We start from the raw sequence: 16,350 nt of genomic DNA on the forward strand, positions 1-16,350 counted from the left end.
ACAATGGATATTTTAGTGTGCATTTCCTATGAACAAGGACAAGATCCACAACACAACCACCAGAGTCAGGATATTAACACTGATATATTCATGTTTCACAGGTTCTTTCATTGATGTCCTTTGTAGCAAAAGGAGCTCATTCCAAATCACATGGTGTTTTCAGTTGTTATATCAGTTTAATGATCATATCAAACAGTTCATAGGTTTGGACTTCCATGACCATGACTCCTTTGAAGATCATCGGCCAGTTATTGTATAGAATAGTCCTCAGTGTGGGTTTTCTTGATGTTTCCTCATGATTAGATTCAGGCCTTTGAAAGGAGCATGACAGAAGCACTTTATCACACACAGGTGCCCGGCACTTTGGACTCTTCCGTTGCTGATGCTGGTAATTTTTAGTCACATGATTAAAGTGACTTCTCCCTAGATTCTTCACCCTGATGACCTTTTCCCAGCATAACTTTGGGGAGATATTAGGAGACAATGTCCATATTCTGTTCCTTAACAAACTGCTGATTTATTCCTTTATTTATATAGATATAAGCTCATGATTTTTTTTTATTTTGCTCAGTGGGATGTAATTCTTTGCAGTCACCATTTATTTTGCTACTTGTCCCAGATGTGGCCATGTGGGAACCACTTCTTCTGTGTCCTTTTGAATGTCTCCATCATACTATGAATTCTTCATCACTTTTCAGCACAAAAACATATTCCAGACTCATCTTTTGCTTTCCCAGATCCAAATTGGGAACTGGCCGTTCCTTCCAGGAACCCTAAAACTTATTAGTAGATGATGGTGTTTAGGAACAGTATCTGGGTACCGGGTGGGCTTACTGGACACACAAACCCACCTTTGCACTCGTATTTATTTCTGTTCCTATCTCTACATAATATATTGAAAACCATGTATTTCTACCAATACCTCTAGGTCCAATATATAGTGCAGTGCGAATTCTAGTTTGTTTACTTGTTTTTTTTTCCTTTCTCTTTTTCCATATCTATAACTCATTTCTCTAATAAGGAGAAATCTGCTTCCATGGTCCTTAATTTGTTTACTGAATTGATCAGTGTCCCCATTAGCAGATCTCTCATGCTGCTGGCCTCCTCCCCTGCAGAGATGCCCTCCTTACCTCTTGCACTCCCACACTTTGCCATGAACACCCCTATTGTGTAGGTAGATTCCCTCTTCACTCCTGCTTTTTGTGGGGGGGGAAGGGGTACCAGGGATTGAACCCAGGGGGGCTTAACCACTGAGCCACATATCCAGCCCTTCTGTGTTTTATTTTGAGACAGAATCTCACTAAGTTGGTTAGGGCCTTCCTAAGTGGCTGAGCTTGACTTTGAACTCACAATTCTCCTGCCTCAGCCTCCCATCCTGAGTCGCTGGGATTACAGAAGTGCAGTCCAAGCCCAGCTTCACTCCAGCTTTGATACTTGAAACTCCCTCCTCATTCTGCTCAGAGGCTAATACCCACCCTAGAAAGACTCTGCTATGTGGAATCCACTTTGCCCATTTGGGCTTCAACGGTCTGCCCTGGGTTATGTGCTGAGTCTCTCTAACCCTACACAGACTCCTGGGTCTGCCCATCTGAAGGCATCTGGACTGAATTTTTCTGACAATTCTTTGGTCTTCCCTCCTTCCCAGGGTGGCAATACATGTTTGAAGGAACAAAGGGTATAAATGAACACTTTGTAGACTCTGAAGAGTTTTATATTCTAGCCAAAGAATTACTTGACATTGGTGAGCATCAGCTTGCCATCTTGAAAGGGTGTGGGGGGCATCAGCCACGTTCTTTGTGGTTAGCCTCAGGCCTACCGTGACGACTCAGAGTCCACTCCTCCGCTCACCACCTCTGGGCCCAACAGGCTCACCTCCACTTTCCTACTCATCCTCTCTCCCGTCTCCTCTCATGCCTCACTACCACCTCTACCAGACTCTTTTGCTTCATGTTGCCCTTCCACATAATCCTGACAGGACTTATGTTGGCTTCTTGGGGAAGATTAGAGTATGAACTGTGTAAGACGTTGACAGTGATGTTCAGAAGACTCTTCCTACATAGTATTTAAGATAAAACAGGTTTCTGTGGCAAACCCACCCAGGATGTACAACAGATCAAATAAAATGGAATACGTACTTCTCATTTCCATGGATTCCAAAATGGGTGTCCACACTAAGCAGGCAGCTGAATTCATTTGCTAGAGCTGCCATAATCAGGTTTCATAAACTGGATGACTTCAGAGATTCATTGTCTCACAGTGGCTCTGAGTCTAAGATCAAGGTGTCAACAGGGTTAGTTCCTTCTGAGGTTATGAGAGAAGGATCTTCTGTAGGCCCCTCTCTTTAGCTAGCAGATGGACATCTTCTCCCTGTGTGTTTTCACATGGTTTCTCTCTATAGTTACACTTGTACATCCAACCTCATTTTTTTTATTAAAAAAATTGGATTAGGGATTATCGTAAGGACCTCCCTTTAAGTTGCTTGCCTCTGTAAAGACACATTTTCCAAATAAGGTCACATTCTGAGGTACTGGGGGCTAAGATTTTAACATATGAATTTGAGGGAGACATAATTAATCCATAGCAATGGCTCTCCCACACGTACTGATTCAGAGACCCAGGCTCCTTCCATCTTTCATCTCCAACATCTTTAGCAAACACTTCCAAGGTTTTTGAGGTTATACCAAGCTGGTGGAAGTGGGGGAAAAAAAAGCAGAGAATATCAAATATTAGCTAGTTTCCTGGGTCTGGACAACTCTCTTATATAGTGGTTTTAGGGAATCATCCTAGCACTGACCAGAATGCAGTTGCATGGTGGGAGATGGGAATTGTAAAAATCAATGAGTGACCCAGAAGGAGAGGAATTGGTTTGGGTAATCAGCTGGGTAGTGTCTTCTGCAGCCTGTTCTATTTCATATTATCCAAGAAAAGCACTGTAGGGAGGACATTGAAATTAGAGGGATGGTGGAAAGATCTTCAAGGGGGAAAAAATTAAGAATACCATCTCTCCTCAGTTGAGGACTCTCTGAATGCTTTAATTACCAATTTGTGCTCTGCTAAGAAAAATGATGTCAAAGGAAAGTGAGGTCAATTGTTGCTCAATGCAGTTCACACATTTCAGCACTTCAGAGATTCTGCTTTGGTTCCTACTGTGTCACATTTTAGTTGCTGTTCCCTTTTGTTTGCCTAGATGGCTTATTTGAATCTGGATTAGAAACTCTGGCTTTCCCTTGGGAGGTCATTCTTTCCCTGGGGCTCCTGTTATCTTTATTTTATAATATTAATGATAACGGTAACCACCAGCGGGTAGTGCTCAAAAGAGCATTATCTTACAAAACTGAAACTCACTGCTGGGAATTTTTTTTCTAAACACAGTTATGCATACCAATATTTTTAATGGGGTGATTCCTACCAACTGGTTCACAAAACTCTTGTCATTTTTTTTAAAGCAGAATTAAATAATACCAGGCAGCAGAGTGTATAAGGCATAAATTACAGATGGCAGGAGGGCAAAGACATTGTGTGGTGAATAAATTAAGGCCTTCAATTATGAGGCCAGGAAGCGAGGTAGGCTGAGAAGGAGGGCCAAGGCTGCACGAGAAAAATGTTTTGAGATGATACAGAAATCAGGCTCATGAGAGATCAAAGCGCACCTAAGAGAAATCTTCATTGCAGAAAAAGATTTTCTTGGCCAAAAAAATATTACTCTAAAAAAGTAAGTTTTTTTTTTTTTTTCTTACTCTTTCACTAGAGAGTGAGGTCCTAAAAGGACAGATGTGGGTCTAGTTATGTTTACCAGGTGCAGGAACTTGGAACTCATTAGATATGTCATGGGAGGTGATGAAAAATACAGAGGGTCAGGTGCTTTGGTCTCCAGAGATTGGAGCTTATGGGAGCCGTGACCTCAAATGAAAATGAGGTCGTGGGTAAAGCCAGCGATGGGGTGGAGGATAAGGGAAGCTGTTTGATTTCTCCAGAGCCCTTACCATTATGGGTGTTTAAGTAGTGTTTACTCAGCCTCAGAAATCTCTCTGAAAGTGTAGCCTTTCTCACTGTCATTATAGATTTGAAACTTTAGCTTCTTTTCTTTTTGGTTCTGGGGATGGAGCCCAGGGCCTTGAGCATCCTAGGCAAAAGCTGTACAGCTGAGCTACACCTCAGCTTACAGTTTAGTTTGTCTTCATTTGTGAAGTTTGTTTGTTCTTCTTCCCCCTTACAACCCCTCACCCGCAACCTCCTGCTAGTACTAGGGCAACTCAGGGTCTCATGCCTGCTGAGCACCACTCTACCATCTAGCTGCCCAGCCCAGCCTCCCTTCACCACTCCACAATCTCTTAGTGAATTCACCTCCTCTAATCTCCGCCTTGTCTCCTGCTCTCTTTTTGACTCTTCTCTTCCCATTTTCCATGCTGCTACTAGGGTCCTAGCTTCTAAAACACTGACTATGTTGGTTTAGACATAATTTTCTAGCATAAGAAGTTGTTCCTGTAGGATAAACTCCCAAACCTTCACTGTGTCCTGAGAGAGGCCCCCCCTCCAGGCACAGCTGTCCGTGTGAACTTGAGCTTCACAGACCTGTCTTCCTCCCATCATTTACACATTCTTGAACGTAGGCAGGATGCTATGGAGCTGTTGATGGCACACTCAGAGCTTCTGTGCAAACCGAGCTAGTCCCCTTCCTCCAGCAGGACCATCTCTGTGCCAGGCACGTTGTTGAGAGGAGTGTGGGTTCATCATTTCCTAAGGGTATGAGATCAGGAATGGCACAGTTGGGTTTTTCGGTTCTTCATTTTTAATGCCTGGTTTCTGATGCATAATAACTGATTGGTAAGCGTTCAAAAGAAGGCAGACAGGAGAAAGAGTCATGACATCCAAACTTTCAAAGAAAGCCGGGAAGGAATATATTTCCAATGAGGTTGCAGAAATTTAATGATCAGAAAAAGTAAAGTTAAATGATTATCTCACACTGTGTTCTGAAGACAAAAATTCCAGATATTTAAATATTCAATAGATTTAAACTACATGCAATTAAAAATACTTAAATTATGAAATGTTTAAATATTTAAGAGAAAGCAGAAAAAATGCAAAGTCAATATACAGAATCAGTTATGTTCTCATAGATCAATAATAAACAATTGGAAGAACAATTTTTCCAAAACATTTCATTAACAATAGTATGAAAAAGTAAAATAATTTAATAAAATACATGTAAGACCTGAAAGTCTACAATGATGAAATACTGCTGAAAAAAATTAAAGAAGAAACAAATCATTTGCATGTGTTGGTAGGTTCAATGTTATTAAAATATCAATTATCTGTATAAATTCCATGCATTCAAAACCATCTTAATGAAAATTTACAAAATTTCCTATAAAAATAGAAAACTAATTCTAAAATTTATGTGAAAATAAAAAGAATGTACAATACCCCCAAACATTAAAGAACACAGCTAGAAGAAACACATTACCTGATTTCAAAAATCACCAAAAAAAAAAATCCACAATAATCAATAAAATGTGATGTTAGCTTAAAGATAGAAATATAGAGAAATGGAACCCTACACAAATACATATAGAGTCTGGAAACACACCAAATATATAATAAGGAGCCACATTAACACAAAGACTAAATAAAAATCTTTAATAAATGGTACTAAAATAAGATAAAATGAACTTCAATTTGTACCTCACATGATTCACAGATGTATTTCAAAATGGATCACAGACCTGAATGTATTTTTGCTAATATGAGAAAACTTTGAGAAGAAAACAGAAGTGATAATCTTTAAAAGCTTGTAGTAGGCAAAGATGTCTTAAAATACAAAAAGCCTGAAACATAAGAGAAAATCAATACTTTGAATTCCATCAAAATTACAACCACTAGCACCACAAAGAAAGTCAAAAGACAAGCCATGGACTAAGAGAACATAATATCAACACATCTATCTGAAAAAGATTTGTATGCACTGTGAATAAAAAGCTCTACCAATTCAATAATAACCCAATTTAAGAATGGGCAAGATTTGAAAGGATGTTTTATAAAAGAAGGACACATGAATAGCCATGAAAGATGCCCAGCATCTCCAGCCACTGATTAAATTTGCACCAAATACAAATTTAAATCACACTGTGATACTACCACACACCTACCAAAGTGGCTAAAATGTAAAAGGCCAGTTGTGCAAGTGTTGACAAAGATGGGGGACAAAGAGAACTCTCACACATGGCTGCAGCTGCATAAAATGGTACAACTTTGGAGAACCGTCTGGCACTTTCTTATAAATTTAAACATGTGCTACATAACCTAGTACTTGTACTCCTCGGTATTTATTCAAGAGAAATGAAAACATGTGTTCACAAAAAAGCTTTGTACACCAATGATCACTGTAACTTAACTTGTGATAGCTAAGACTTGAGGCGATCCAAATGTTTATTAGCAGGTAAATGCAAATGAACGGCGTGTATCTATACAATGCAGTACGATCCAATAGGATCCAACTACTGATGCACACAACAGAAATTAATTTCAGAAATATTATGCAGAGTACATGAAACCCAACAAAAAAAATTGTGTCTGTATATATGAAATTACATGTTAAGCAAATTACACAATAAGCAAAAGGCATTTATGTGACAGCAATTAAATCAGTAGCCAGTCACCTAGGATGGGGACTACTAGAAGACATGGGGAACTTTGGGGATGATGGAAGTATCTTTTGTCTTCTTGGGATTGTGGCTGCATGACGTGCATGTATGTTTGTCAAAATTTCTGAAACTAAACTACATTTATTGTGTTGTACATAAATGTTGTACATAAATAAATTGTATCTTTTTGCTTTTCTAAAAACTGAAATAGGGCATCATTTTCAAACTAACAAACTGCAGAAAACAAATTTAAGACATTCCTATGTTGATGAGACTATGGAAGGACACTTTCACATAAAACTGGTAAAACAAAACAAAAAAGAACACACAAAACCTCTAAGGGAACACTGCAATCCCTAGATAAGGTCTATATTCTAAGTCAACAATTGAAATGTACCAAGGTTTAGCTTTGAGGAAGGTGCTCATCTAAATGTTGCTTATCACAGAAAATATTGAAAATGAACTATTTACAAAAAGAAGTTTGGTGAAGTAAATTATATGTGTCCAATAAAGTGCAGCTTGGTCACACAAAAAGATGGGAAATTATATCGGTCAATAACAAAATTCATTTATGACATCTTTCTAAATAAAAAATGAATATATAAAACTGTCCCATATGATCCTACTTTTGTACAAATGCTCAGGATAAAATGATGGAGAACACAACAAGATATTTATGGTCAGCAGTTTTCCCCAGGGAATAGGGTGGTGGTGTTTTCTTCTCTTTGGTTTATCCACATGCTCCATTTATTTTAAATGCACATGTAACATTTGTACAATGACAAAAATAGATGTTTGAATTTTGACTGCAATTGCACTCAAAAAGTAAAATAGAGCTGTATGGAAAGGCCAGGTGGTATGTGGGACATTAAGATGAGCTCCCAGGGGACAGAGGCCTTACCTTTTCCCTCTTTGTCTGTGGAATGACACCAAACCCAGGTGGGGAGCCCTTCCTAGACTCTCTCACTGCCATCTGACACCCCCTACTTGAGGTCCTCCCAATGTGGATTATTTTGTCAATTCCCTCGACTCTTCTTGACAAACCAACTTTGAAAGAAGGCTGTGTTAGGGGCATCAGTGGACATTAATGATGACAGTAGAGTAAATTGGGAATGAAATGGTTTCACTTCCTAAGAATGTAAACTCTTCCACGATTCTTTAAACTCCATGAAGGGAAGAACTGTCTACCAGAAAAAGTTAAGAGCGTGACAACCACTCCAAGCTCACACCTGGTACATCTCAGCACCTGGTGGATGATGTGGATTTAAAAGTCATTGCAACAGAATGTTCCTCCTTGGATCTCTAAGTGACCCTTTCAAATGTGTCATGGCCAAATAAATACCCAGAAAGATCCTTGAAATAATTTGAACACTAGGACTGAGAATTGTTATGTAAATGTTGCAGCTAACAGCTACAGTGAGGTCTTAGAAGGCAAGGTTAAAAGAACTGGGTTAATTAGCTTGGCAAGAAGAAAGTCCAGAGAAATTCAATCGCTATCTTTACGAATCTGGAAGATTATTAAAAATAGACTGCTTCTCAGCTGTTCTCAACATCCACAAAGAGCAAACATTTTGATGTAGCAAGAAGGAGTTGAATAAGACGTGGCAGAGAACTTTCATATTCATCACAGAAACAGTCTACAAAGGAGTGGGATATTTGTTTCTGGAAACCTTTCAGAATAGCATAGACAACCCACTGTTCAATTACCTGGATCTCGTCCTGGATCAAAGAATTAAACAAATACCTCTTGTGTTTCCTTCCAGCCTTCAGGATGTATAATTCCAGCTTAACTACCAAGTCTTAACTATCAAAAGAGAAACTCACTGAAATGGCCACAGAGTGCTTAGTGTTAATTTTTCTAAACATTATGTGTAAGCATGATATTCTTTAAACTTGGAGATGTTTATGAATTGCAAAAGTCATACACATTTCAGCTTCAAAAAAATGGCAACCAACAGAGACCCTTTCTATTATAAGGAAATTTAAAACTAATATATAAACTTTGTAGCCTCAAGCAAAGCTTCAAACCAATCCTGCAAATACCTAAACTTTTGTCAACTGTCAGGCATTTAATCAGAGGATTTGTGTGCCCTTCCACAGACATTGGGTCTTTTGCAGCCCTGACCACCAACAGAAAAAAAGCTAAGGAAATTCATTGACCTTTTTTTTTTCCCAAACCATTTGAAAATGTCACTCTTTGTTTAGACCGGCTCTAGAGACCTAAGGTACAATTAGGCCCCAGAAACCAAAATGTTAAACAACATTAAAGCCAGTGAATGGGGTATTAACCACACCCTGGTGAAATATAGGCTGGTAGTGCATTCAATTAAAACAAGCTCAGTTTATTTAAGACTCAGCTCATGAAAACATTCTCCAAAGCTTTGACTATGAATGCTTTCCTTGTACAGCTTTCTGTCGCTTTTCAAACCTTACCCTTGGGGTCCCAAATATTCTGCAGAAAGCACAAGAGTTTATAAGCGAGACTCGAGGGTCTGCAGGTTTGTAGTTTCTTGGCTTTTCCTCCTCCAAAGGCTTTAGGAAAGCAAGCTGCTAGCAAACTTTTGTATCCCAATCAAATTCCAGGGTCCCATAGTGATAATTAACAATTAGCACTGGCACCAAAATAAAGCACCAGTATCTTTTGGCTGAGAGGCAAAGACAACACGTGAGGTATTTAGCATTAGTTAATGAATAATTATTAATTAATCAACTCTCAAATAAATAGCCATCTTCAGTTTTGCCAGAGACTGTTTACTTTCAAATTATTCCCTCATTACCAGTAACAACCAATTTAGGAACTGTATTATGGCATCAATTTTATTAATGTCACACTGGAAAGAATATCATAACAATAAAATGGAACACAGCTGTTAAGGAGTTTTCTATATGTATTAATAATGTATTCATAGTAGATTTTAATATTCTACACCCTAAGTTACAGTGGCTGAAATACAGGATGAGTGAAAAGATTAGGCAGTAAGGAAACCATCACTCTGACCTGTTCTCATAATAAGGACTCAGATAACCTCTCCCTATGATTTGTAAAGACATCTGTACATATCAACCACCATCACCAATATTTTATTGTTTAGGCAATATTATTAATTGTCATTTGCAAAACTGCTCAAGAAGAATCTTAGTAATATATTCCTGCATGATAAATGAGTCTCTTTGAACAGGAGCTTGGATAATATCTTTCTGTTTTTCCCCATTTGGTTGTGGGTAGAGGTGAGACTTAAGCACTTTCCATGTGCTGATCTCAGCTGATTAAGGATCATATTGGGCAGACACTCTTCATATTTTTGTTTTAGTGGTGAAGAAAGAAAGAAGTCTCAAGGAAATAAGGACTCCTCTACAAGGAAATTAGAACAGAGAAAACAACATATCGATGGGCTATACATTTGTAAAATCAAAATGTAAAAATCTACACACACCAGAAAGATAAATTTAAACAAACAAACAAACAATGTTTTTACAAAGCTCTCCACTGGAAATCGTTAAAACAACAAACTCCCTTTGTGTTCTTAACTATGTGTTTAAATGTTGACACACAATTAACTGAGCAGGAATATACACCTTGGCCATGAACAGGAGAGGGTATTAGAGGACTGATTGCAATCAAAATAGGCCTAAATTCAGTTTCCAGTTCTGAGGGTAGAACATACGTTCTGGAAACCTCACTTATAAAATGGGTTAATGAGCTGTATTTGCAGGATTATCAGGAGGATTAAATTACATAAAGCATATAAATGCAAAGTAGGTGCTTAACTGGTATTACCAATAGATCTAAAATTATATACTCTGAGTAAAAATAATACAGCAGAAACCTAAGAAGAAAATCTGTCACTCAAGCTACCTTCTGTGATTTGGACAAGTATCCCACAATGGCCTGAGTGTTAAAAGCTTATCCCCAGCCATGGCACTAGTGGGAGGTTGTGGAACCTTTAAGAGGTGGGAAGAAGTTAGGTCATTGGGTGTGTCATGAAAGGAGAGATTGGGATCCTGAGCCTCCTCTTCCTTTCTCTTTGCTTTCTGGCCACCATGAGGTGAGTAGCTTGCTCCACCACATGCTCACCACCTGCTGTTCTGCCTCAATACAGGCCAAAGGCAACAGGATCAAGAAGACTGTGGACGGAAACATCTGAAACCATGAGTCAAAATAACACTTTACTCCTTATAAACTCATCATCTCAGCTATTTGTTACAGTAATGGAACCCACATGGAGATACTAGCTAACACCCACTGGAATTGCTAAAACATAAAAGACTGATTTAGCAGGTGTCCTGTCCCTATCTCCAGAAGGAAAGAGTCACCCAGAGATGCTTACCCACTTGCTCCCATTGGTTACCTTATGATACCTAATTAGAATATGGTCCAATCTCCCCCCCCACTCCCCCCCCCCACCGTTGGTTACTCTAGAAAACCTAATTAGAATACTGTTCACTTTACCCTCATTGGTCATTTTAAAACTTGAACCTGTGGCAAGAGTTGTCATGGTGATGTCTTCGGGGAGTTGTCATGGTGATGGGATTTATAATAAACTGGGACAGGATTCATCTCTTTTTCTTGTCCTCCAGTGGCTTCTAATACCCTATCTCCATCATCTTGGTGTCCCTGAACTCCTACATAACAAAATGACTTTGCTAAGATCCCCCCAGTTTTTATCATTGGATAATGCCCCCTCGTGTCCAATCATATTTCTCCACCACTGTGAACCTTCATCATTAGACTTAGCAAAAAATACCCAATTTTCTCTTTTTATTAGTTGTTCATTTCTGAAGACTCATGTATCATGCAAAACTTTTGTTAAATAAATTCATATTCTTTCCTTTGTTAATCTGTCTTTTGCAGTGAGGCCTCAGCCATAAATCTCCTGATGGATGAGAAGAGTCTTTTCTCACTTACACTAGCACTTGTCAGAAAAACCACACCAGTCCCTTTTGTCAGGCAGCAGTACTAACACTCTCACGCACTGTACTACACTGCTTCCAAGGCATTATCATATCCATCTTAGGGCAAAATAAAAGTAAAGCAACATCCAGGGGAAGGACCAGAGGGAGTGGGGGGAAATCTCTTTCTGGAGATTCCAGACCAGGAAGACCTCAATTTGTCTTGTGACTTCCCAGGTATGTTGGGGAGATGCAGATGTGCCCTGGGTTAAGGAAACTCCAAGGCAGTCAGATAGAAGTTAGGGACTTACTGTGGAACAAATGGGACAGGAAAAAATAAAAAGTCCATTTCTTATTGCAAACAATACAAAAAGAAGGAATGCTCTGTAGCTCGGCAACGATGGTGTATTCTATAGCAAGACAGGCGGTATGGGTGGAACAGCCTTTACTCTACAGTGTAGCATGAGGAAGAGGCCCAGATCCCCAGCACCCTGAGACCTGGTAATTGGGATCTTCCAGTGCGCTTCCAGGCTGTGCATTGGAAACCACTGGGCTCCCCCACCTGGACCACAACCAACTCAGGAGCCTACACCCAATGGAAAGAACCCACATGACTTTCTCCTCAAAAGATGGATGAACAATCACAAGTGACCCGCTCTTGTCAAAGGGGTGCTTGAAATCGCCAGGCATTAAGGTCGCCGCCTGTGTTAGCGACAGCGGTAATTCTTTGCAGAAAGGAGGTGAAATGATTAAAAAGACAGGTCAAGGGGTAAAACAGAGTAAGTAGATGAGTGGAGATTTGTGGGCGAAACATCCTGCCCGTGTTTCCATTTTCCTATCTCTGCTGTCAGGAAGCAATTGCTCCTTTGTTCATGTAAATGACAGGCTTTTAAGAGGTGACCTCAGCCATTAATTTTAAACAAAAGCCTCTCTTTGGTTTCTCCCTGTGGATCAAGCTGCTTCCATGAAATGACAATAAGTGGAACTGGTTTTCCTTGGATGGCTGGTTGGCTTTTCCTTCTCTCTGACATCAGGAGGAAAGTTTTGAAGGAGAGGGGAATTTGACGAATCTCACTTCTGTAGTCTTCAAAATGTTTAATGGGTGATGATATGAATGGAATCCTAAATATGGATTATAAATATGATAATATGGCTCCTTATTTCCATCTCTTCTTCAGTTTCCAGGAGCTCTCCAGCTCTTCCCCCTCCCCCACACTCACAGCTTGGCTTCGACCTTTATCCCAGTTCCGTTTATGTCTGATGGTCAGGCCAGTCAATACCACTTATAGGATGGCCTGCGTTCCTGGGGGATCCATGCCTGGGGTCGTTCTCTCTCCTTCAAAGGCAAAATATGAACATTTGCAACAGGCCCAGAAAGGAAAACTTAGGCCAATTCATACTTTTCATCTAAGAGTCTGTCCCTTCTGACTGATGATGGGGTTCAGGAGACACTACTACAAAATATGCCAGTGTGGATATCCAGAGAGTTGCAAAAGTAGAACACAAAAATTAGAAAGGATTCCCCTTTCTCTTTCTTCCCTGAAGCAGGACAAAACCTAGCTGAAAATAAGTCAGAAGACCCTCACTCCAGAGGGTCTGGCCTGACACAGGGGAAATGCACACCCTGGTCTCTGAAGACACAGTTCATGAAGAAGAGTCTGAACCGACAGGCCTTGCCAAGTCCCCCCTAGTTTATTACCATGAGATCATACCCCTTTTTGTCCAATCATGCTTCTCCCTAGCTATCTACTTCTTTGTCAAACATAGCATAAAAGATATACAGTTTTCCTTGTTTCTTTGGCCCTTTGTTTCTGAAGGCTTCTAAGACACATAAAACTTTTATTAAATACGTTTGCATTGTTGATCTGTGTTCTGCTATAGGGGGCCTCAGCTGTGAACCTCATGACGTAACAGGGACTTACAGGCTGCTTCTGCTAGTAGCAGTGACTTCACTTGGACCTGCAGATGTCTGATGGATAACCGAGAACAGGAGAGAGCTTGGCATCTCTACTTTTATTTTGTATTGGTCTCCCCTGGCTACCTTAAACTGTGGTTCAAATTCCTGCTCAACTCTGAATATAGATATGTTAATCGTTTAAAATATTCATCTGAAAACCGACAATACAAGGATGATAAACTAACCCCTATATTCCCCTTCAAGGCTGAAGGCACCAAGATAAGAGTAACTAAGTCACTTTCAGGATATTTGGGGACATCATAATCAACAGATTGTCAGCTTCTAGTGGTGCCTACAAGTCTCCAGTCAATGCCCTAAACATGCCAGGAACAGTGAGTCCAACAGATCACCCCAGCTGAGACTGCCCCCCTGTACAATAATAATCACCCCATGGTGGGAACTGAGGGTGCCCACCCCCAACAAGAATCAGCATCTCAAGATGGGAACCAAATTGTCTCCTAAATCAACAAGGACTAGTGGAATTAGCAGAGTTCAACTTGAGTTTTATGTTTTGTGTCCACAGCAAAACGTTGTCCTGGGCCTTGATTTCATTACATTTGTAATGAGAGGAAGATGGCATATACCATGTCAGGTCTATTGTCTCCTAAATCAACAAGGACTTCTCCAGAATCTCCAGAACCATTCCTGGACTACAGTTTCATCAAGACTGCTTAATTATGCAGCCCTCTTTTTCTCTGCCCCGGTTCTTCTCTTAGTTAAACCTGAAGCTCACAGTAGCCCCATCCTCCTGAAGACAGGGCTGAGGATATTTGGTCCCCCTTGTCTTTCTGATATATCTGTATTCAACAAATTCCTTTATGACTTTACCATTTTTTTTTTTTTGCTAGGTGTTTGGGGTGAGTGGCTGGATCCGGTTAGTGGGGACTCCCAAAAGTCAGCGCCTACCTCTACTCCAGCCTAGGCTCTGACAACAGTGGTTAGTGAGGAATCTCCCCTTCCGGACACCAACACCAATGTCTAGATTTTATCTCTTCCCTTGTAAGATGCTCAGGTCAGGGTTATGAACGGGGGAACTAGTTGAACTAGCAGAGTTCAACTTGAGTTTTGTGTCCAGAGGAAAACATTGTCCTGGGCCTTGATTTCATTACATTTGTAATGAGAGGAAGATGGGCATATACTACGTCAGGTTTATTGGCACCAGGACAGTCATACATGGAAAAAACAAGAACCAGAAGCAAGGGGTCCCAATCAGGCCAAGAGAACTGGTGCCCCGAGTGAGCCTCAATCCTTAAGTGACCTAAAACCATTTTTTTTTTCCCCAAAGTTTTCAAGTTATAGCCGATCAGATGAAGCCTACTTGGAAAGTTAGCATTCTGAAAAGGACGCTCACACCTGTAATTTCCAGAATATCCAGTAAATGATGATGTGGAGCTCTTAAATATTTATATTAGAAAGTAAGAACCTGCCAGTATCCTCTGCTAGAGGCAACATATTTTAATGCCAAATATGAATCATCCTATAGTATTCTTTCTCAAAGCAACATAGTCCTGGCCATAAATCAGCGTACGGGAGTGAGCCAGACACTTTCATCTGTTTTATAATCTCTTTTTCCTCTGGTTGTTGCAAAACCATTTTCATTTTACTTGCAAGAGGTTCTGCTTGGCGCAGCACAGCTGTGCTTGCCTTCAGCCACCCATGCTTTCTTAAGTCAAAAAAGATTAGGCTCATCAGACAAAACCATGGGAAAAATTATAATGAAACTAGCCCAGTACATTAAAGACCAATAGAGCACATGGTTAGGAATCAAGACCCAGCTGTTGAGTTGACCCACGTTTCAGGTCCAACTCTCCCTTACTACGTGTGTCAGGTGAACAATTATTCTCCGAGCAAATTACTCTCTGCCTCGGTTTCCTCCACTGCAAAATGAGCAGAATAATAAGGGAGTGCAAGGAAATAATGAGCATTCTCCAGAAGTGAGTTATTTTTAGTATATATAGAAACTCACCCATTCATAAGACCAGCTCTACCCACTCAATGTCCTAGGAAGAGTGTTTGCATCAAACCACCCTTGGCTCGAATTAATTAGAAGAAAAACAAAGCTGAACTAAATTCATTCTGCTTTGGGGTTATTTTAATTTTGAGTATTTTGAAAGAGAAAGAGAAAAGGAAGGAACTGGTTTCACGTTGAAGGGGGTCACTTGATTTATTTAGCTCAAGCCTGAAGTAGCTTGTTGAGGAGCAGGGTTTCTCAGTTGTGGTACGACTGACATTTGGAGCTAGGTTATCCTGTGTGTTAACAGTGTCCCTGGCTTCTACCCACCAGATGCCAGTAGTACATTCCTCCTGCCAAAAAGTTGGACCAATCCAAAATGTCTCCAGATAGATATTGCCAAATGTCTCAGGGGGGCAAAATTGTCCCCCTTTGTAAATTCCCGAGGTACATGATTAGATGGATAGATGAATAGATACATGAATAGATGTCCATGTGCATATGGCTATTATAATTGACAGGTGCTTATCAATAGAGAACTTACTTCCTCAAATATTCCACAGTTTATCTATGATTATCTTTCTAAAACAGACGTGATGAAGTTCCTTGCCTGTTTTATAAGTTACATAGCTCCTCTTGCCTACCAAATAAAATGCAAACTGTTCAGTAATTAAGTCTGTGTCCTTCACAACTTTGCATCTTTCTGTCTCAGATCTGCTTCTCATCACTTCCCATCATGTTGTTCTTCACTCAACCTTGACCCATGCACACACATGCCAACACACACACACACACACACACACACACACACACACCTTCCAACAGCTTCACAAACATGCCCTACAATTTTCCATCTTTGTTTTTGTTCTGTGTCCCTCTTTGACGACATCTCAGCCTCAAAAACTGTTTTC

Source organism: Marmota flaviventris, chromosome 12 (genome assembly GCF_047511675.1).
Source record: "Marmota flaviventris isolate mMarFla1 chromosome 12, mMarFla1.hap1, whole genome shotgun sequence".
Lineage (NCBI taxonomy): Eukaryota > Metazoa > Chordata > Mammalia > Rodentia > Sciuridae > Marmota > Marmota flaviventris.